The 24,049-nt window shown below is 36.7% G+C and overlaps 1 protein-coding gene across 23 annotated transcripts in view; it reads left to right on the top strand.

Moving 5' to 3' along the window:
• The window catches only part of LOC309628591 (uncharacterized protein), a 299,876-nt gene that overhangs the window by 153,951 nt on the left and 121,876 nt on the right, over nt 1–24,049 (top strand). For 2 of the 23 annotated variants that reach the window (XR_014244556.1, XR_014244562.1), the window contains one exon: nt 5,783–5,863. The exons of the other annotated variants lie outside the window; for them this stretch is intronic. The gene's annotated coding sequence lies outside the window, so the exon portion shown is untranslated. The remainder of the gene's footprint in view (nt 1–5,782; nt 5,864–24,049) is intronic. 23 annotated transcript variants of the gene reach the window in all.

Here is a 24,049-nt window from a genome sequence, read left to right on the forward strand (position 1 = left end):
AGAATACTTGAAAACCAGATTTTTCTGGAAGAATTGAAAAGAATAATTTAATTAGAAGAAATGAATATTTGATTAATCTGGATAAAATGCAATTGGTATATTTCCCTCAGATAAAACTATCACTAGTTTAACATCCTTTCTGCATCCTGAAATCTGTTATGCAGTGATTAATGGCTAGGGAAATTTGTTTTCCATCATGCAGAAGCTAACATTAGATAACCTCTACTCATAAGCAGACAGGCTACTTTAAGCTTTCCTTTCATAACTGGGCCAGCTCTCCAGAGAACCCAAGTTCCCTTATTTGGAGATGGATCTATAAATTGACTGATACTCACACATACCAAAAAGACTTTTGGGAAAGCCGATCTTCCCACATGCTACTCACTGAAAGATAAATGAAGACAGTTTTTACAGGGTATTTACTTTTTTGGATGAAAGTATAAGTTTATACTCACATATAAGAACTTGCTGTACTTAGAGTATACTATACTCACATAGATGGTCTTCCTGTACTTCATATATGTATACTATACTATGCTCATGAATTTAGACTCAGGATTCATAGTTCTGCTGTTAGGACAGCCCTATACTACATGTTTTCCTTGCAATATTTATGGTATCTTAGAGATGTTTCAGAATATGGTTTCAGATATCCAAGGAGACAGCTACTCTGGACTTGCAGTCAGCTAAAGGGCAAATGGAAAGCACTATTGACTCAGAAAATGAAAAAGATTGAGAATGTAAGGATGATAAAGATATTTAAGTAACAAATGGCAACTTAACAAGACAAGCAGTGGTCAAAGGTGAACGAAAATCAGTGAAAAGCTATTGCCTTTTGAAGCATCAGAGAAGTTTCTGCTATGAAGTCTTAATCTTGTTAAGATAAGAATTTGTCAATGAGCTCAGTGGAAAAATTAGATTTTACTTTGACCCATGGTTGGATGAGTTGCAGAATATCTTTCAGGACAAGAAATTAAATAAAAACAAATTCAATTCTTCTTTAATGTGGGACATAAATATTCCCCAGCCACCCTCTTTTATCTTACCAAAAAAAAAGGTAAAATGCTACTTAAATTAAGAGCTCTAGGGGATGGGTAAAGGTACTATCCAGGAAAAAAAAATTTTCCCTCTACCCAATTATTACATGAAATCTTACCACTACTTCTGGTGTTTTCTTAGCTCAGTTGTAGTCTCTTGCATTTTCACAGTCTTTAGATTTCTCAGTCACTCTCACAGACACTGGTTATTTTCTGCTTAATAGCTATTTCCCTCTTCTTACTAATGGAACTCTTTTTTATATTTGTTCATTTTCGAGTTGTCATTATCCCTACATGTGACGATATACTTCAGGGAATCCTGGCCCTTAACCCAGGGCAGAAATCTTGATAACCCAATTATGTTATTGGATAATTATGGATTGATTAAGCCAATTTTGGTAATTTCATTGCTTATTGATGATGATTGACTGAGGAGTACCGTGTGACCTAATTCAGGTCAATAAAACTGAGTCAATAAGGCTGAAGAGAAGATGGCTAGGGATTCTGAAAAAGATTTTCTAGATCTTATAACGGCACACAAGGGGTTTGTTCTTCCTTTGTTTTGCCTCCGGACATTGCTGTTTATGCGTGTACTGTTTGGTATTGCTATACCCATCCGGAGACCACAGTAAGAGCTAGCTGACAAAATGAGAAGAGCAGAATGGAAAATAGGCCTTTCAGTACTGATTTGTTTTTCCACAAGAAATCACAACACTTCATCAAAATAATTTGAAATGGAAGCATGGAGAAATAAAACCAACATCTATTGTTAGACATAGAAAAGAAAATTTCCAGTAGTTTTAAGGAATAAAAGAGGAACTATGTAGTGGCAGAACAAGCCAAGTTGGTAAATTTCCTCCTCATTTCTGGCACATAGCAGGTGCTCAATATTTCAATAACTACTTGGATTCTTGTTGGTCCTTTTGTTTAGTATATTGCTGTACGTGGATGTCCTGTAAATGTGTGAAGCTCCTGCTGTCCTCAAGAACAGTTTCCAGACTTAGATCTCTGCTGCTTGACCTTATTAATAAATAACGTATGTCAGGAATGTTCCTAAAAGCACCTTTCTACCTCTACATCTTCTTCTGTGACTCTTCATGCCCATTTTAAACTTTAGCTACATGCAATCAGTATATTTCTTTAACAGTGATGCCCTCGCTCATGCATCAGTGCCGCTGTTTATGTATATGGTATAACCCTAAGCTACCTCTGCTGCTACAGTCAGTTCATGGAGCCCCAAAATGGTGTTCATGAGAACTGTGGAGTGCTGAGCAATAGACAGTCTGTTTTCAACCCTGATTGCAAGAATGGAATGACTCTTTCCAAAATAAAAGAAGAAAACCCTTTCCTTCTCTCCAGCAACATAGTCAAGGAGACAAAACCAATACAGCTACAGCTCTGAGCAAAGAGAAGAAAGCTGTTTCAGGGGTTAACAAGGAAAGTATTTAGACAGCAAGCAATTTGCAGAACCGATGGATTAGGGTAGGAGAGGGTAAGAGAGGGAAGCAAAATCTCTGTAGAAGTCATTTGGTTAAGACTTAGTTTTTGAAACAAACTGAACAATGGCGTTAGCAGGAACTGGAAAGGAAGTCTTCCCACATGGTAAAGGGAGTCCCTGACAGACAGCACGCACTTGGATCCGGATGCTCACTAGGAGAGTCAGAACCCAGGGGATAAGGATCCTCACAGTTTTCTTGTGGTGATTCTAATTATTCTCAAAAAAAATTCTTGCTGTGTTCACAGAATCCCTCCAGGTAATTTTAAGATATAAGTACTTTTCCTGAGTAGCTTGTTCCTACTGTTTTTAATAAGTGCTCTAAATTAGCAAAATAAAACATGTAGGACTCCTTCTTGGTCAGGGTCCCATAAGGAAACAAAAAGCATATTGAATTGGATTTATTTGAGGAGTTTTTAATAAAAGTCTCATTTACAAAAATATCAGCAAGATGTAGGGAAATCACAAGAGAGAGTAGGTCCTCTGGGCTAGTAACAGGATGCTGTTACCACCCCTAGGTTTAAAGGAACCAAAGGGACAGAGCAGTCACTGGAACCCAAAGGCCACCCGGCAGGAGCTGTGACCATTGATAGAGGGGTGCAGCCAGCCTTGAGTGATCCTGCAGGGAAAAAAAGTGAGGGGATAAGTACCTGAATCTCACTCTCTTCCTTCGCTCTGATATTCTGCTGGTGCCTCCCATTGATTGAACCCAACCAGAAGCCAGGAGGCAAAGGAGCTTGTGGATTCAGTTCATGCAGGTCAGTTCCTGGGGCGCAGTGCAAGATGGAGAAGAGGGGAGGCCTGACATACCCACCACTATCCCTCTTAGGATGCCTCCTTAGCAAGCCCTAATGATGTAAGCCCGAGTGTACATTTGAACATAGCCTATATTCTGCCTGAAATGCCCCTTCATTCTCCATTCTTCTAAGTCACGACGACCTCCTTTCCCTAACCCAAGCTCCATCTGGCTAAAGATCTAGTTCAAGACTCAAGTCAGGTGTTACCTCCCCTGGGAAGGCAGGAACGATTTGTGCCTATTTTTGATAACCAGCTGAATCAGTTAGAATTAAGATCAGTTGAATCAAACAGAAAACCCAATAAAAGAGTAGTTAAAACATGGTAGATGTTTGTTTCTTTCTCATGTAAATTGGATCTACTTAGGAAATCCACAAATCTCTAGAAACTGTCCTGTAGAAAATGAATGAACTCACCCTGAGTACTAGGAGCCTGGGTCCAAGAGGAGGGGGGTCTGCAAAGCTTATCATTATCCGTTCACAATTTTAAGATGGAGAGACATTAGTTTCTACAGACTTGTAGAAATATCTAAGGAAGAGTCATTAGGTAATATTGAACCACAGTGAACCATTTTATATTTTAAGAAAACATAATAAGGAAATAAGAACAAGTGGGGGAAAAGGACTTGAGGCACATGGTAAACACATTTTTTTCCTCTCAAGTCTATACAGAAATGTAGTAAAAGAGGAAATCTAATTATGTGAGCTCTTTAAAAATAGCTCTCCCAATACTCCCTCTCCGGTAAGGGTAATTATTGTCCAATTATATGATTTTCCAATTGCAAGTACATTTGAGGACCTGGCATGAGGATTATGAAGAGTCTGCTAATGATGGTCAGTATTTTCAAACTAAAGTCGACATTTGAACAATGAAGGGGTTATAGGGGCACCAAACCCTGTGTAGTCAAAAATCCACATATAACTTCTGACTCCCCCAGAACTTTACTAATAGCCTACAGTTGACCAGAAGTCTTACCAATGACATAAATAGTCGATTAACACATATTTTTTATGTTATATGTATTATATACTGTATTCCTATGATAAAATAAGCTAGAGAAAATAAAATGTTATAAAGAAAATCATAAGGAAGAAGACATACATTTACAGCACTTTTTGAAAGCAAAGTTATAAAACAGTAAGAAAATGAGCACATTATTAATTTTATATTAAATATCACTCAGTTTATGCCTATGTAAGTATAGGCTATCTACTTCAATACAGGTTTTACACATGATGTTCTACAGTATGAATACTTAGGCAATGATGATGACACACACACATCTCATACGGTTCTTGCCCTACAGGTACTAGATTTTCACACAGGGACACACACACATACACAACAGGTAAGTTATTAACTGCATGGTATGTTGGTTATTCATTATTCATTAAGCTGCAGTGGATCATAAAGGTCTTTATCCTCGTTGTCTTCATGTTGAGTAGGCTGAGGAGGAGGGAGGAAAAGGAGAAGCTGGTCATCTTGCTGTCTCAGGGGTGGCAGAGGTGGAAGGGGGGCAGGAGAGGCAGATACACTCGGTGTAAACTTAACAGAAATACATTGTAATTTTTGTCTGACTTTTTGCATTTTCGTTTCTCTAGAAATATTTCTATGCGGTCCCAATCCTTCTTTCACTGTTTGCTTTGGTTTCAGTGCCCGGTCATGTAGACACGTCCATGTTATAAAAGAAGTCCAAAGCAGTCTTGAATAATCAGAATACTTTTGCCAGATTGTCTAATGTCAATTTGTTTTCTGGCTCTGCTTCTTCTACATCTTCTTCCTCATTCTCTGGCACTGGTTCAGAGGTACTCGTCTCCATCGAGTCGTCTTCTGTTAATTCCTCTGGTTTGCTGTCTATTAGCTCTTGAATTTCTCTAAGATCCATATCTTGAAACCCTTCATCCCCCACCTTTTTTTTTTGCCATATTCACAATCTCTTTTGTGATTTCCTTGATTGGCTCTATCATAAATTCTGTGAAATCATACAGAACATCTGGACACAGCTTCTTCAGCAGGAATTTCTTGTTTTGGGTTTGATGGCTTTCATGGCTTTTTCTATAACAAAGATGGTATCTTCAATGCGTAATCCTTCCAGACTTTCATCATGTTTTCTGTGTCGGGATTCTCTTTCACAGTTTTGACAATCTTTTCCATAGAGTACTGTGTGTAATGAGTCTTAAAGGTCCTTATGACTCTCTGATCTAGAGGCTGAATTAGAGGTGTTGTGTTTGAGGGCAAATAGATCACTTCAGTGCCTTTGGTGTTGAACTCATGGGGTTCTAGGTGGCCAGGGGCATTGTCCAATATCAAAAGAACTTTAAAACTGGCAAGGTACTTCCTGACTTCAGGGTCAAAGCATCGATGGAACCAGTCCAGAAAAAGTGTTCTTCCAGTAGAGGCCTTCTTGTTGTACAACTGAAAGATGGTCAGCTGTTGTTTATCTTTTCTCTTCAAGGCTCAGGGGTTAGCAGCTTTATAGATAAGACAGCCCTGATCATAAACCTGACTGCATTTCCACACAACAGCAGAGTAAGCAGTAAGTATCCCTTCCTGCCTTAAATCCTGGTGCTTGCTTCTATTCCTTATTAATAAATGTTCTTTGTGGCATTTTTCTTTCCCAGAATAGGGCACTTTCATCTGTATTAAAAAAGAATATTAGGCAGATATCCTTTCTCCTTAATGATTTCCTTAACGGTGTCTCAGAACTTGTCTGCCGCCTTTTGGTCAGCAGAAGCTGCTTCTTCTGTTATCTTGACAATTTTAAAGCCAAACCTCTTTCTAAAATTATCAAACCATCCTTTGTTAGCATTAAATTCTCCAGCTTTAGATCCTTCACCTTCTTCTTACTTTAAGTTGTCATGTAATGACTTTGCCTTTTCTTGTATCATATTAGAGTCTATAGGTATCCTTTCTTATAGCAATCCTGCACCCACATAAGCTGCATTTTCAATAAGAAATAAAAAGGTATTTCGCCAAAAGTGCAAGGTTTTTGGGCCTCCTGGCATAGCTGCAGTGACAGCTTCACAAATTTCCTTTTCTTTTTTTACAAGGGTCTTTACATCGGATTCATTTATCTTGAAACGGTGGGCAACCCCAGGTGCAGACCTCAATCTATGGTATATATTAAGTAATTCAGCTTTTTCTTGTAATGTTATGACTTTTCTCTGTTTTTTGGGAGCTCTTCCAGCATCACTGGAGGTGGCACTTTGTATGGGTCCCATGATGTTACTTAAGGTTTATAGTGTTGTACTAAACATGAAGAAAAATACAAAAGAACCATGAGGAATCACTTTTTACTGCGATACACAATTTACTGAAGAGAGGAACTGCTCAGAGGAGATGATTTGTATCATATGGCACTTTTTTTTTTTTTTTAAAGGTGTAAGCGAGATGGAAGTTGTTTTTTAAACTTTGGGTTTGTTTGTTTGTTTATTTATTTATGGCTGTGTTGGGTCTTCATTTCTGTGCGAGGGCTTTCTCTAGTTGCGGCGAGCGGGGGCCACTCTTCATCGCGGTGCGCGGACCTCTCACTGTCGCGGCCTCTCTTGTTGCGGAGCACAGGCTCCAGATACGCAGGCTCAGTAGTTGTGGCTCACGGGCCCAGTTGCTCCGCGGCATGTGGGATCCTCCCAGACCAGGGCTTGAACCCGTGTCCCCTGCATTGGCAGGCAGATTCTCAACCACTGTGCCACCAGGGAAGCCCTCACATGGCATTTTAAGTGGATTCTTTCAACACATGAGCTCATTGCAATAGCAATAAGAGGCGGTTACAAAATGATTACTATAGTACAGTATGTTCTACAGTTAATTTTATGCAGTTATGACTTAATACTGCATCTTTACATTTGGGAATGGATCCGTGTAAGGTCTGTAAGTGTTTGTGTTCATAAGTTTTGATAAATTTTAACCTTTATAACAGATTTGTATATATTTTATGGTAGTAAATGATAAAATAGACTACTATCTACATATATTTTATGTGTTCATGACATACCTAATTTTTATTAATTTTTAAAAAATATTTCTAAGCTACACGGTTCATCTGTGAGTTTTTTCAATTTGTCACAAATCCCAAAAATATTTTCCAATATGTTTATTGAAAAAAATCCATGTATAGGTGGACCTGTGTTGTTCAAGTGTTCACTATACGTGAGCTCTGGGGTAATAGGTGAGTAGAAACCCATTTACTTAGTTCTCCTGAGTAATTGTCCTAACTGCCAAGTTCATTGGGAAACTGTACATCTACAACCAGATACTGCAAACAGGAAAATCAGCTCTCGCTCTTTGTTTCAGCAGCATCAGACCTCATTCAAAAAGAGATATAACATTTAGAGGGACATTTCTGCCATCTACTGTTACTGCCCTGGAGTTTATCAGATTATATTGGCTACTTGATTCCAGTATTAACTTCAAGAAAGTGATATTCAGTGGGCTGAGAGAAGAGAGCAATGTCACATGTTTCTCTCAATTCTTGAAAAGATTATTTTAGAATAAGTAAAACTCCTTTTTTAAAATTCAGATTATAGAAAATCATTTTAGAGAGGCTGATTTTGCTCATTAGTTGTTTTTTCTTTTTGTAAATCGAGGTATAATTGACATAAAACATTAGCTTCAGGTATACAATATATGATTCAATATTTCTATATATTGCGAAATGACCACCATGGTAAGTCTAGTTCATATCTATCGCCATACACAGTTACAAATTTTGTTTCTTGTGAAAAGAACTTTTAAGATTTACTCTCTTAGCAACTTTCAAATGTGCAGTACAGTGTTATTAACTATGGCCACCGTGCTGTGCATTACACCCACCCCATGACTTATTTATTTTATAACTAGAACTTTGAACCTTTAACCCCATTTTGCCCACTCACCACCCCACCTCTGGCAACTACCGATCTGTTCTCCATATCTATGAATCTATACGCTTGGGTTTGGGTTTGGTTTTGTTCTAATTCTACATGTAAGTGAGATCATACAGTATTTGTGTTTCTCTGTCTGACTTATTTCACTTAGCATAATGTCTTCAAAATCCATCCACGTTGTTGCAAATGGCAAGATTTCTCTCACTTTTTCTGGATGAAAATATACCATTTTGTGAATATATGTATACATATGTATGTGTGTATATATATATATACACCACATTTTCTTCATTCGTTCATTCATCAGTAGACACTTAGGTTGTTTCCGTATCTTGGCTATTGTAAATAATGCTGCAATGAACACGGAGGTGCACGTATCTTTTCAAGTTAGTGTTTTCACTTTCTTTTAATAAATATCCAGACGTGGGGTTGCTGAATCATATGGTAGTTCTCTATTTTTAATTTTTGAAGAAACTTCCATACTGTTCCATAGTGGCTGCACTAATTTACATTCCCATCAACAGTGCCTGAGGGCTCCCTTTTCTCCACATACTCGCCAACAGTTATTTGTTCTATTTTTGATAATAGCCGTTCTAACAGGTGTGAGGAGATATCTCATTGTGGTTTTGATTTGCATTTCTGTGATGGTGAGTGATGTTGAGCACATTTTCATGTATCTGTTGGTCATCTGTATGTCTTCTTTGAAAAAAAATGTCTATTTAGATACTCTACCCAGTTTTTAATTGGATTATTTGTGTTTTTTGCTATTGAGTTGTATGAGTCTTTGTATATTTTGGATATTCATCCCTTATCAGATATATAATTTGCAAATATTTTCTCCTGTTCTGTAAGTTTGCCTTTTCATTTTGTTGATGGTTCCCTTTGTTATATAGCTGCAGTTCCATTTGTTTATTTTTGATTTTGTTGCCTTTGCTTTTTGATGTCAAATCCAAAAAATCTTTGCCAAGACTGTTATCAAGGAGCTTACTCACTATGTTTTCTTCTAGGAGTTTTATGGTCTCAGGCCTTATATTCAAGTCTTTAATCCATTTTGAGTCAATTTTTTATGTGGTGTAAGAGAATAGTCTGTTGGAGCTTTCATCAGGAGCAGAAAGGAGGTTCAATATTTAGACATTGTTCACACTTGAGTACCAACTTTACTAGCTCATGAGAGTTCAAGGAAAAAAAAAAGGAAGAGAGGAAGGAAAGGAGGGAGGGAGGGAAAAAAAGATGGAACAGTGGTAGGAATACAGGAAGGAGAGAATAGGGGAAAGTGGAATGGGGGAGGGAAGGAAGGAAGGAAGAATATCCCTTCAAATCACAGGAGATGTGTTTGTAAGAGACTGAATGAACTGATTCTGAGGAGTCCTATGGCATTTGAAATTCTATGACAGAAGTTTAAGTTTTTAAAAGACATTTTAAAAGTTGGTAAAGTGATCATTTAAAAGAGAAATGTAATATTGCCTCATTACACTTAGAAATATACTCGATAAAGTTCTGAGTAATTTTATTCAATTGGCAGAGACTCAAACACATTAAACCTATCTATTAAGTCTAAAGAGAAGAGATGAGAATAAAATTCTAACTGTATTTTTAACTGAGTTTGATGCCATAATGGAAAAATATATCTCTCTACACTATTCATACACTGTTCTCAGGCTGGCCTTACAGAACTGAATTTAAATTACGCTTGACTATGTAGGAGTTTGCTACAGGTGTTCTGAAAAAGAAATATCTTTCTGGCTTAAATGTTAACTCCCAAATACAAAAGCCCCAGGTTTGCTTTCATATGTCATGGGAAAAATCAGCTAGAAACAGTTTTATCTGTCCTTGAAAAAATGTTTCAAATTGGCTCTGAAGTCTCATCTTCCAGATGGGCAGCCTTACGCAGGCCCGGCTGAGATGGCATATTAAAGACCTAAATATGCTTTCAGTCTACATATGAATTCTCCAGGTTGACAATAAATATTTAAAGAGTTGCTGGTGTGTCACAAAAACAAAACTGCACCTTGTGTCTATGTAGGATGGTTTATAAATAAATCTGTTTTCCACTTTTTCTTATCTAGTCATTTTTATTTAAAGGAGCTAAACCAGCTGCATTTTCAAGCGCTCACCAGTACACTGAGCCACATGGCTGAGTTACACTGTCCTCAGACGCTACAAATAAGTGCCACTTATAACCATGCATATGTTCTATGGGTGCTACAAATATACACATTCATATTTCCCATAGAAAATATTGTTCTCCCTCAGAGACCCAGATGACACAACTCGAGCAGTAGTAAGACTGTAACTACATTTATTCATTCATGTGCAAACATTGTTCTAGGCACTGCTAAGTACTGGGATTACCAAAATGATAGTGGCAAACATGACAGTCATAACATTGATATCGACAACTAAATAACCACTGCCGTTGATTGAACAACTATTTTGTGGCAGCATAGCATTTTACATCATTTAGTCTTCTCCAAAATTCTTTGAGGTGGATATAATCTCCTTTTTTATAGATATCTTAGGCCCAAAGGCAATGTTTTTATTGTCACACAATGATAAACTATAGAACTAAGATATGGCCTCCAAAGCAGACTTACAATATATTTTTTTAATTCACTTGGAATAAGTCACATAGATTGGCTATAAGGAAGGCCACCTGCACCAAAGATGAACCGGCACCATATTGGATGGTGACAAACTGACCCAAAGAGGCCCTATCTTACAGGGGAAGGATGACTGCTAGGTGCAAAATAATAGGAGAAGGCCGAGGATAGAGGGCAAGGGGGCAATTCAAGTCTAAGTGTGTAATGAAGGGTACAGAATAATATGGTCTCAGTTCTCTGTTACGATTTTTTTTTTTTTTTGGAAAATTTCAAGCTCCAGAATTACCAAAGACTTTCTTTATCAAAGGTATTCACGGTAACAAAGGGAAGATTTACTGTTTATTGAGTGAGTACTAACTCTGAATTAGGAATGGTAGTAAGTGCTTACATACTTTATTTGATTCAGTCCTGCCTGTGAGGTACCTACTGTTGCTCCCATTGTTCACTGAGGCTTGATGAGATGAAGTGGCTTCCTTAAGTTCATGTGGTTCATAAATGTAAAACCAGGATTTGAATCCAATCAGTGACCCTCACCACTACTCCTATTTCCTCCAACATTGCTACCTAACTAATACAAGGGAAGAGATAACTGGCAAGAAATGTGTTCAATTTGTTTTAAAATTAAGGTACAGATGATGTATAGCACTGCATTGGTTTCAGGTTCTAACAGAATGATTCCATACTTGTGTATATTGTGAAATGATCACCACAGTAAGTCTAGTTAGTATCTGTGACCATACATAGTTATAATATGTATTTTTTTCTTGTGATGAGAACTTTTAAGATTTACTCTAACTTTCAAATATGCAATAAAGTATTAATAACTATGGTCACCACGCTGTATATTCCACCTCATGACTTATTTATTTTCTAATTTGAAGTTTGTACCTTTGGACCCCCTTCACCCATTTCAACCACCCCTTACCCCCTGCCTCCGACAACTAACAATCTGTTCTCTGTATCTATGAGCTTGACTTTTCTTAGAGTCCACATATAAGTGAGGTCATGTGGTATTTGTCTTTTTCTGTCTGACTTACTTCACTTAGTATGATAATCTCTGGGTCCATCCATGTTGCTGTGAATGACATTACTTCATTCTTTTTTTTATGGCTGAGTAATATTACCTTGTATATACGTGCCACATCTTCTTTATTCACTCATCTATCAATGGACACTTACATTGTTTCCATATCTTGACTATTGTAAGTAATGCTGCAATGACTATGGGGGTGAATATATCTTTTCAAGTTAGTGTTTTTGTTTTCTTTGGATAAATACCCAGAAGTGGGATTGCTGGATCAGTTGGTAGTTCTATTTTTAATTTTTTGAGGAACTGCTATACTGTTCCACAGTGGCTACACCAATTTACATTCACACAAGGGCTCCCTTTTCTCCACATCCTTACCAACACTAGTTATTTCTTATCTTTTTGATGATAGCCATTCTAACAGATGTGAGGTGACATCTCATTGTGGTTTTGCTTTGCATTTCCCTGATGATAAGTGATTCTGAGCACCTTTCCACGTACCTGTTGGCCATCCGTATGTTTTCTTTGAAGAAATACCTATTCGGATCCTCTGCCCGGTTTTAAATCAGTTTGTTTGGGGGGGGGGGTTGCTATTGAGTTGTATGAGTTTTTAAGTATTTTGGATATTGACTCCTTATCAAATATAAGACTTGCAAATATTTTCTCCCATTTAGTAGATTGCCTTTTTATTCTGTTGATGATTTCCTTTGCTGTGCAGAAGCTTTCTAGTTTGATGTGGTCCCATTTGTTTATTTATTTAAGTATTTACTTTATTTTATTTTTTGCCTTTTGTTGCCTTTGTTTTTGGTAGCAAATCCAAAAAATCATCACCAAGACTGATGGCAAGGAGCTTACTGCCTATGTTTTCTTCTAGGAGTTTTATGGTTTCAAGTCCTACATTCAACTCTTTAATCCACTTTGAGTTAATTTTTTTATATGGTGTAAGATAATGGCTCAGTTTCATTCTTTTGCATGTGGCTGTCCAACTTTCCAAACACCATTTATTGAAGAGACTGTATCTTCCTCATTGTATTTCCTTAGTCCCTTTGTCATAGATTGACAGTGTGTGCATGAGTTTATTTCTGGGCTCTCTACTCTTTTCCATTGATCTATGTTTCTGTTTTTGTGCAAACATGTACTATTTTGATTACTATAGCTTTGTAATACAGTTTGAAATCACAGAGCGTGATACCTTCTTTTCCACTTTTTACTTAATCTTGCATGCACCTGAGACAGCAGCTTTAGACATTCTAGATAGGATACTAATAGAGAAAAAATTGTGTTTACCCAATTATAATAGCAAATAATATTTATTGAGTACTTACTACATTTATTGAGTACTTACTACTTACTATTTATTGAATACTTACTACTTAAGACATGAGTACTTACTACATGTCTTTTTTTTAATACTGACAAAAAACCCATAATATAACTATTTTTATGTTTTCTCACTTTACAGATAGGAAACTGGGAGATATTCATTTATTCCACAAATAGTTATCTATTGCAACATAACAAATTACCACAAATTTAGCAGCTTGGAACAACATAGATTTATTATCTCAGTTTCAGGAATCTAGACATGCCTTAGCTGAGTCCTTTGCTTTCAGGTCTCACAGGCTCCAATCCAGGTGTCAGGCAGAGCCAGAGTCTTATGCAAGGCTCAGTTGAGGAAGGGTCTACCTACCAGCTCTAATAAGTATTGACAAGGTTTACTTCTTGTGAGCTGTTGGACTGAGGGTTGCTTTCTGAACATTAGTCAGAGCTGCTTTCAGTTTCTTGCACTTGGGATTATCCATATAGCTTCATCAAAGCCAGCAAAGGAGAGTCTGCTGGCAAGACAGAAGTTACTCTCTTATGTAACCTAATGACAGAAATGACATTCCATTACTTTTCTAGTATTGGTTACATGCAAGTTGCTAGGTTAGCCCACACGCAAGAGGAGAGGGATATGCAAAGGCTTAAATATCAAGTGGCAGAGATCACTGAGAAGCATCATAGAGTCTGCCCAACACACACGAAAAAATAGCTTTGAGCACCTACTGTGTGCTCAAGAAACTCATATTCTAGAGGGACTTAAAGTAGTTAAGCGGACAGCTCAAGGTGAAAAATTAAATAATTAAGGAAAGAAATCAGAAAAAAGAAGTCATTTGGTTGGGGGTTTAAACAGTATCTAAAAGTCTTCTCATAAATAACCCACTACAGAGTAACTTTAGAGCTGTGATAAACTAAAGCTTCATGTCAAAAGAGGAGATGTCATTTACATGCACTGTTAGGCAATAAGGACTGTCCTGTCTCAAAAGGTAGGGCACCTGCCGTAGGTTTAGGTATGTTTTGCTCGGGAAAATGGAATGTGTTCCAACATTCTAGACTGATGAATATAAAATTATTTATTTGCAGTTATCAATATGTTTTCTTTTCTTTTTAAAAAATTTATTAATAATTTTACTATTGCGGTATAGTTGATTTACAATATTAGTTTCAGGTGTACAACATAGTGATTCCAAGTTATAATAGATTATACTCCATTTAAGTTATTATAAGATATTGACTGTGTTCCCTGTGTGGTACATTATATCCTTGTAGCTTATTTATTTTAAACTGAGTAGTTTATACCTCTTAGTCCCTTACCCTATCTTGCCCCTCCCCCTTTCCCTCACCTACTGATAACCACTAGTTTGTTCTCTATATCTGAGAGTCTGTTTCTGTTTTATTATATTCATTTGTTTGTTTTATTTTTTTAGATTCCACATGTAAGTGATAACACACAAAATCTGTCTTTCCCTGTCTGACTTACTCCACCTAAGCATAATACCCTCCAGGTCAATCCATGTTGTTGCCCTTGGCAAAATTTCATTTTTTTATATGGATGAGTAGTATTCCATTGTATACACATATACCACATCTTCTTTATCCATTCATCTGTCGATGGACATTTAGGTTGCTTCTATATCTTGGCTATTGTAAATAATGTTGCTATGAACATTGGGGTACATGTATCTTTTTGAAATAGTGTCTTTGTTTTCTTTGAATATATACCCAAGAGTGGAATTGCTGGATCATATGGTAGTTCCATTTTTAGTTTTTTGAGGAACCTCTATACTGTTTTCCATAGTGGCTGCACCAATTTACATTCCTACCAACAGTGCACAAGGGTTCCCTTTTCCCCACGTCCTCACCAACATTTACTATTTGTGGTCTTTTTGATGGTGGTTATTGTGACAGGTATGAGGAGATATATCACTGTGGTTTTGATTTGCGTTTCTCTGGTGATTAGTGATGCTGAGCATCTTTTCATGTGACTGTTTGCCATCATATGTCTTCTTTGGAAAAATGCCTATTCAGGTCTTCTGCCCATTTTTAAATTGGGTTGTTTGTCTTTTTGATATTGAGTTGTGTGAGCTATTTATATGTTTTAGATATTAACCCTCTATTGGTCATATCATTTGCAAATATTTTATCCCATTCAGTAGGTTGTCTTTTTCTTTTGCTGATGATGTCCTTTGCCATGAAAAAGCTTTTAAGTTTAATTAAGCCCCATTTGTTTATTTCTATTTTTTTTCCTTTGCCTTAGGAGACAGATTCAAAAAAATATTGCTACAATTTATGTTAAAGAGTGTTTTGCCTATGTTTTCTTCTAGGAGTTTTATGGTTTCTGGTCTTACATTTATGTCTTTAATCCCTTTTGAGTTTATTTTTCTATATGCTATGAGAAAATGTTCTAATTTCTTTCTTTTATATGTAGCTGTCCAATTTTCCCAGCACCACTTCTTGAAGAAATTGTCTTTACCCCATTTTATATTCTGGTCTCCTTTGTTGTAGACTAATTGACCACTAATGTTTAGGTTTATTTCTGGGCTCTCTATTCTGTTCTAGTGATCTATGTGTCTGTTTTTGGTCCAGTACCATACTGTTTTGATTACTGTAGCTTTGTATTATAGTCTGAAATCAGGGAGCATAATACCTCCAGCTGTGAGCTCCTTTCTCAAGATTCCTTTGGCTATTTGGGTGTCTTTTGTGTTTCCATATAAATTTTAGAATTATTCTAGTTTTGTGAAAAATGCCATTGGTATTTTGATAGGAATTGCATTGAATCTGTAGATTGCCTTGGGTAATATGGTCATTTCAGCATTATTAATTCTTCCAATCCATGAACACAGTATATCTTTCCATATGATTGTGTCATCTTCAATTTCTTTCTTCTCATCATAGTTTTCCTAGTACATGACTTTTACCTCCTTAGTGAGATTTATTCCTAGGATTTTATTCTTTTTGTTGCAATGGTAAATGGCATTTCTTTAAAAATTCCTATTTCTGACAGTTTGTTGTTAGTGTAGAGAAATGCAACAGATTTCTGCGTATTAACTTTGTATCCCTCTTTACCCACTTTGTTGAGAGTTTTTATCATAAATGGATATTGAATTTTGTCAAAAGCTTTTTCTGAATCTATTGAGATGATCTTATTGTTTTTATTCTTCAGTTTGTTAATGTAGTGTATCACATTAATTACTTTACAGATACTGAACCATTCTTGCATCCCTGGGATAAATCAAATTTGATCGTGATGTGTGATCCTTTTGATGTATTGTTCGATTCAGTTTGCTAATATTTTGTTGAGAATTTTTTCATTCAAGTTCATCAGTGATACTGGCCTGCAATCTTCTTTTTGTGATATCTTTGTTTGGTTTCCTTATTTTTTTGCTAAATTCATGAAAAGGAATGTCATACTTACTTCTCAATGTTTTTGTTGTCATTTTTGCTGTCAGTGAAATATCACTAAGATTGTTAAATTTTGATCTTTTATGGAGTTTAAAAGTCCTTTTAGAGAATATTCAAGTGCAAAAAGAAGTGGGACACATAACCAGCAACTTGGATCAAGTGTACTTCCTGAAGCAAAGTGCTTCTGTTGCTTTTTTGTTTCACAAATGTTTTATATTCATGAAGAAAAATTAGCAAATCAAAATTTCTGCTATTGAATAACCACTAAAACATTTTATAATAGCTCTCTATCCTTTTTTTCCTCTGTATATATATATATACTCATAAATTCATGCAATATTTACTTGCTATAGTCATTCTTGAATTTTCTCTTTCTCATATGTGTAGTCGACATTTAAATTATGTCCAGAATTTGACAACTTTCTTCCACATCCACTGCTACTGCTCTAGCCTAGTCCACTGTCATTTCTCCTGACTGATGTCCCTGTGTCCCTACTTCCACCTTTACCCCTTACAGTCCATTGTCTACACAGCAGCCAGTACCATCCTTGTAAATGTATGTCAGTTTATGTAGCTTCATTGCCCAGCATCTTTTACTGGTTTGCCATCTTACACAGAATAGTTAAAATCTTTACATTTTGCCCCAGAAGGCCTTTATGTCTATACCACTTCTTGTCTTTCCCTACTATTTGTCCTCTTGCTCATTCTTTGCTACACTAACTCCTTTGCCATTCTTGAACATACTGCCACATGCTTTCCTGCAAGCCTTTGTACTTGCTTTTTTAATTGCTGAATTAGAACATCTTTCCTCCAACTATCCACATGGCTACCTCCTCATTGCTTTCAGATCTCTGCTCACAGAGATCCGTGAGCAGATCTTTACTTTATTAGAGAAACCTTTCTTGACCACCTCCCACTTTCTTACTCTCCGTACCCCTTATCTGATTTTACCTCAGTTCACTCATTATTTATTATTTACTTAATTATTGCTTGTCATCCCCACTAGAATATAAGCTTCTTGAATGAGAGCAGGGACTGGAATTTTTTTAGTTCACTCACTGCTATATCCTTACAGCGGAGAAAAACTCCTGGCATGCGTAGGTGCTTGTTAAGTTTTGTTAAATGGATGAATAAACAATTGAATTAAAATATTGATATTAATAACAATAATAAGCCTGAAATACAATAATATTTCACAAAATTTGTTCAATATTAATAAATATAAAACTACATCATCAGGGTTTTTTTCCTACATGCATACTATTCTACTGTATCATACACTATTTTAGCTCACCCATATATATTTTTTTAACATCGTTATTGAAGTATAATTGCTTTACAATGGTGTGTTAGTTTCTGCTTTATAACAAAGTGAATCAGTTATACATATACATAAATCCCCATATCTCTTCCCTCTTGCGTCTCCCTCCCTCCCACCCTCCCTATCCCACCCCTCTAGGTGGTCACAAAACAATGAGCTGATCTCCCTGTGCTATGTGGCTGCTTCCCGCTAGCTATCTATTTTACATTTGGTAGTGTATATATGACCATGCCACTGTCTCACTTTGTCCCAGCTTACCCTTCCCCCTCCCCATATCCTGAAGTGCATTCTCTAGTAGGTCTGTGTCTTTATTCCCTTCTTGCCCCTAGGTTCTTCATGACCATTTTTTTGTGTGTTTTTTAGATTCCATATATGTGTGTAAGCATATGGTATTTGTGTTTCTCTTTCTGACTTACTTCACTCTGTATGACAGACTCTAAGTCCATCCACCTAGCTACAAATAACTCAATTTCGTTTCTTTTTATGGCTGAGTAATATTCCATTGTATATATGTGCCACATCCTCTTTATCCATTCATCTGTCGATGGACACTTAGGTTGCTTCCATGTGCTCCCTATTGTAAATAGAGCTGCAGTGAACATTGTGGTACATGACTCTTTTTGAATTATGGTTTTCTCAGGGTATATGCCCAGTAGTGGGATTGCTGGGTCATACGGTAGTTCTATTTTTAGTTTTTTAAGGACCCTCCATACTGTTCTCCATAGTGCTGTATCAATTTACATTCCCACCAACAGTGCAAGAGGGTTCCCTTTCCTCCACACCCTCTCCAGCATTTATTGTTTGTAGATTTTTTGATGATGGCCATTGTGAGTGGTGTGAGATGATATCTCATTGTGGTTTTGATTAGCATTTCTCTAATAATTAATGATGTTGAGCATTCTTTCATGTGTTTGTTGGCAATCTGTATATCTTCCTTGGAGTAATGTCTATTTAGGTCTTCTTCCCAATTTTGGATTGGGTTATTTGTTTTTTTGATATTGAGCTGCATGAGCTGCTTGTAAATTTTGGAGATTAATCCTTTGTCAGTTGCTTCATTTGCAAATATTTTCCCCCATTCTGAGGGTTGTCTTTTCATCTTGTTTATTGTTTCCTTTGATGTGCAAAAGCTTTTAAGGTTCATTAAGTCCCATTTGTTTATTTTTGTTTTTATTTCAATTTCTCTGGGAGGTGGATCAAAAAGGATCTTGCTGTGATTTATGTCATAGAGTGTTCTACTTATGTTTTCCTCTAAGAGTTTGATAGTGTCTGGCCTTACATTTTGGTCTTTAATCCATTTGGAGTTTATTTTTGTGAATGGTGTTAGGGAGTGTTCTAATTTCATTCTTTTACATGTAGCTGTCCAGTTTTTCCAGCACCACTTATTGAAGAGGGTGTCTTTTCTCCACTGTATATTCTTGCCTCCTTTATCAAAGATAAGGGGACCATATGTGCGTGGGGTTATCTCTGGGCTTTCTATCCTGTTCCATTGGTCTATAGTTCTGTTTTTGTGCCAGTACCATACTGTCTTGATTACTATAGCTTTGTAGTATAGTCTGAAGTCAGGGAGCCTGATTCCTCCAGCTCCGTTTTTCTTTCTCAAGATTGCTTTGGGTATTCTGGGTCTTTTGTGTTTCCATACAAATTGTGAAAATTTTCTTTCAGGTTCTGTGAAAAATGCCAGTGGTAGTTTGATAAGGATTGCATTGAATCTGTAGATTTCTTTGGGTAGTATAGTCATTTTCACAATGTTGATTCTTCCAAACCAAGAACATGGTATACCTCTCCATCTGATTTGTATCATCTTTAATTTCTTTCATCAGTGTCTTATAATTTTCTGCATACAGGTCTTTTATCTCCTTAGGTAGGTTTATTGCTAGATATTTTATTCTTTTTGTTGCAGTGGTAAACAGGAGTGTTTTCTTAATTTCACTTTCAGATTTTTCATCATCAGTGTATAGGAATGCAAGAGATTTCTGTGCATTAATTTTGTATCCTGCTACTTTACCAAATTCATTGATTAGCTCTAGGAGTTTTCTGGTAGCATCTTTAGGATTCTCTATGTATAGTATCATGTCATCTGCAAACAGTGACAGCTTTACTTCTTCTTTTCCGATTTGGATTCCTTTTATTTCTTTTTCTTCTCTGATTGCTGTGGCTAAAACTTCCAAAACTATGTTGAATACTAGTGGTAGGAGTGGGCAACCTTGTCTTGTTCCTGATCTTAGTGGAAATGGTTTCAGTTTTCACCATTGAGGACAATGTTGGCTGTGGGTTTGTCATATATGGCCTTTGTTATGTTGAAGTAAGTTCCCTCTGTGATGACTTTCTGGAGGGTTTTTATCATAAATGGGTGTTGAATTTTGTGGAAAGCTTTCTCTGCATCTGTTGAGATGATCATATGGTTCTTCTCCTTCAATTTGTTAATATGATGTATCACATTGATTGATTTGCCTATATTGAAGAATCCTTGCATTCCTGGGATAAACCCCACTTGATCATGGTGTATGATCCTTTTCATGTGCTGCTGGATTCTGTTTGCTAGTATTTTGTTGAGGATTTTTGCATCTGTGTTCATCAGTGATATTGGCCTGTAGTTTTCTTTCTTTGTGACATCTTTGTCTGGTTTTGGTATCAGGGTGATGGTGGCCTCATAGAATGAGTCTGGGAGTGTTCCTCCCTCTAGTATATTTTGGAAGAGTTTGAGAAGGATAGGTGTTAGCCCTTCTCTAAATGTTTGATAGAATTCGCCTGTGAAGCCATCTGGTCCTGGGCATTTTTTTGTTGGAAGATTTTTAATCACAGTTTCAATTTCAGTGCTTGTGTTTGGTCTGTTCATATTTTCTATTTCTTCCTGCTTCAGTTTCGGAACGTTGTGCATTTCTAAGAATTTGTCCATTTTTTCCAGGTTGTCCATTTTATTGGCATAGAGTTGCTTGTAGTAATCTCTCATGATCCTTTGTATTTCTGCAGTGTCAGTTGTTACTCCTCCTTTTTCATTTCTAATTCTATTGATTTGCGTCTTCTCCGATTTTTTTTTCATGAGTCTGGCTACTGGTTTATCAATTTTGTTTATCTTCTCAAAGAAGCAGCTTTTAGTTTCACGGATCTTTGCTGTCGTTTCCTTCATTTCTTTTTCATTTATTTCTGATCTGATGTTTATGATTTCTTTCCTTCTGCCAACTTTGGGGGTTTTTTATTCTTCTTTCTCTAATTGCTTTAGGTGTAAGGTTAGGTTGTTTATTTGAGATGTTTCTTGTTTCTTAAGGTAGGAATGTATTGCTATAAACTTCCCTCTTAGAACTCCTTTTGCTGCATCCCATAGGTTTTGGGTCATCGTGTTTTCATTGTCATTTGTTTCTAGGTATTTTTTAATTTCCTCTTTGATTTCTTCAGTTTCTTCAGATCTCTTGGTTATTAAGTAGTGTATTGTTTAGTCTCCATGTGTTTGTATTTTTACAGATTTTTTCCTGCAGTTGATATCTAGTCTCATAGCGTTGTGGTCAGAAAAGTTACTTGGTACGATTTCAATTTTCTTAAATTTACCAAGACTTGATTTGTGACCCAAGATATGATCTATCCTGGAGAATGTTCCATGAGCACTTGAGAAGAAAGTGTATTCTCTTGTTTTTGGATGGAATGTCCTATAAATATCAATTAAGTCCATCTTGTTTAATGTATCATTTAAAGCTTCTCTTTCCTTATTTATTTTCATTTTGGATGATCTGTCCATTGGTGAAAGTGGGGTGTTAAAGTCCCCTACTATGATTGTGTTGCTGTCGATTTCTCCTTTATGGCTATTAGTATTTGCCTTATGTATTGAGGTGCTCCTATGTTAGGTCCATAAATATTTAAAATTGTTATATCTTCTTCTTGGATTCATCCCTTGATCATCATGTAGTGTCTTTCTTTGTCTCTTGTAATAGTCTTTGTTTTAAAGTCTATTTTGTCTTATATAAGAATTGCTACTCCAGCTTTCTTTTCATTTCCATTTGCATGGAATATCTTTTTCCATCCCCTCACTTTCAGTCTGTATGTGTCCCTAGGTCTGAAGTGGGTCTCTTGTAGACAGCATATATACGGGTCTTGTTTTTGTATCCATTCAGCCAGTCTGTGTCTTTTGTTTGGAGCATTTAATCCATTTATATTTAAGGTAATTATCAATATGTATTCTCCTATTACCATTTTCTTAATTGTTTTGGGTTTATTATTGTAGGTCGTTTCCATTCTCTTGTGTTTCCTGCCCAGAGAAGTGCCTTTAGCATTTATTGTAAAGGTGGTTTGGTGGTGCCGAATTCCCTTAGCCTTTGCTTGTCTGTAAAGGTTTTAATTTCTCCATCGAATCTGAATGAGATCCTTGCTGGGTAAAGTAATCTTTTTGTATGTTTTTGCCTTTCATCACTTTAAATATGTCTTGCCACTCCCTTCTGGCTTGCAGAGTTTCTGCTGAAAGATCAGCTGTTACCCTTATGGGGATTCCCTTGTGTGTTATTTTTTGTTTTTCTGTGCTGCTTTTAATATTTTTTCTTTGTATTTAATTTTTGATAGTTTGATTAATATGTGTCCTGGCGTGTTTCTCCTTGGATTTATCCTGTATGGGACTCTCTGTTCTTCCTGGACTTGATTAACTATTTCCTTTCCCATATTAGGGAAGTTTTCAACTATAATCCCTTCAAATATTTTCTCAGTCCCTTTCTTTTTCCCTTCTTCTTCTGGGACCCCTATAATTCGAATATTGGTGCGTTTAATATTGACCCAGAGGTCTCTGAGACTGTCCTCAATTCTTTTCATTCTTTTTTCTTTATTCTGCTCTGCAGCAGTTATTTCCACTATGTTATCTTCCCAGTCCCTTATTCGTTCTTCTGCCTCAGTTATTCTGCTATTGTTCCCTTCTAGAGAATTTTAAATTTCATTTATTGTGTTGTTCATCACTGTTTGTTTGCTCTTTAGTTCTTCTAGGTCCTTGTTAAATGTTTCTTTTATCTTCTCCATTCTATTTCCAAGATTTTGGATCATCTTTACTATTATTATTCTGAATTCTTTTTCAGGTAGACTGCCTGTTTCCTCTTCATTTGTTAGGTCTGGTGGTTTTTTACCTTGCTCCTTCATCTGTTGTGTGTTTCTCTGTCTTCTCCTTTTGCTTAACTTACTGTGTTTGGAGTCTCCTTTTCGCAGGCTGCAGGTTCATAGTTCCCGTTGTTTTTGGTGTCTGCCCCCAGTGGCTAAGGTTGGTTCAGTGGGTTGTGTAGGCTTCCTGGTGGAGGGGACTGGTGCCTGTGTTCTGGTGGATGAGGCTCGATCTTGTTTTTCTGGTGGGCAGGTCCACGTCTGGTGGTGTGTTTTGGGGTGTCTGTGGCCTTATTATGATTCTAGGCAGCCTCTCTGCTAATGGGTGGCTTGTGTTCTTGTCTTGCTAGTTGTTTGGCATACGGTGTCCAGCACTGGAGCTTGCTGGTCGTTGAGTGGAGCTGGGTCTTGGCATTGAGATGGAGATCTCTGGGTGATGTTTGCCATTTGATATTATGTGGAGCTGGGAGGTCTCTTGTGGACCAGTGTCCTGAACTTGGTTCTCCCACCTCAGAGGCACAGCCCTGATGCCTAGCTGGAGCACCAAGAGCCTGTGATCTGCATGGCTCAGAATAAAAGGGAGAAAAAAAAGAAAGAAAGAAAGAAGAAGATAAAACAAAATAAAATAAAGTTAGTAAAATAAAAAATAAAAAAGAATTATTAAAAAAATTTTTAAAGTAATAAAAAAAAGGAAAAAAGAAAGAAAGAAGAGAGCAACCAAACCAAAAAACAAATCCACCAATGATAACAAGCACTATAAACTATAGTAAAAAAACAAAAACAAAAACAAAATAAAACAAAAGAACGGACAGATACAACCCTAGGACAAATGGTAAAAGCAAAGCTATACAGACAAAAATCACACACAGAAGCATACACATACACACTCACAAAAAGAGAAAAAGGGAAAAATATATATATATCATTGCTCCCAACGTCCACCTCCTCAATTTGGGATGATTCGTTGTCTATTCAGGTATTCCACAGATGCAGGTACATCAAGTTGATTCTGGAGATTTAATCCCCTGCTCCTGAGGCTGCCGGGAGAGATTTCCCTTTCTCTTCTTTGTTCGCACAGCTCCCGGGGTTCAGCTTTGGATTTGGACCCACCTCTGCATGTAGG

Source organism: Balaenoptera borealis (genome assembly GCF_965194805.1).
Source record: "Balaenoptera borealis genome assembly, chromosome: 4".
NCBI lineage: Eukaryota > Metazoa > Chordata > Mammalia > Artiodactyla > Balaenopteridae > Balaenoptera > Balaenoptera borealis.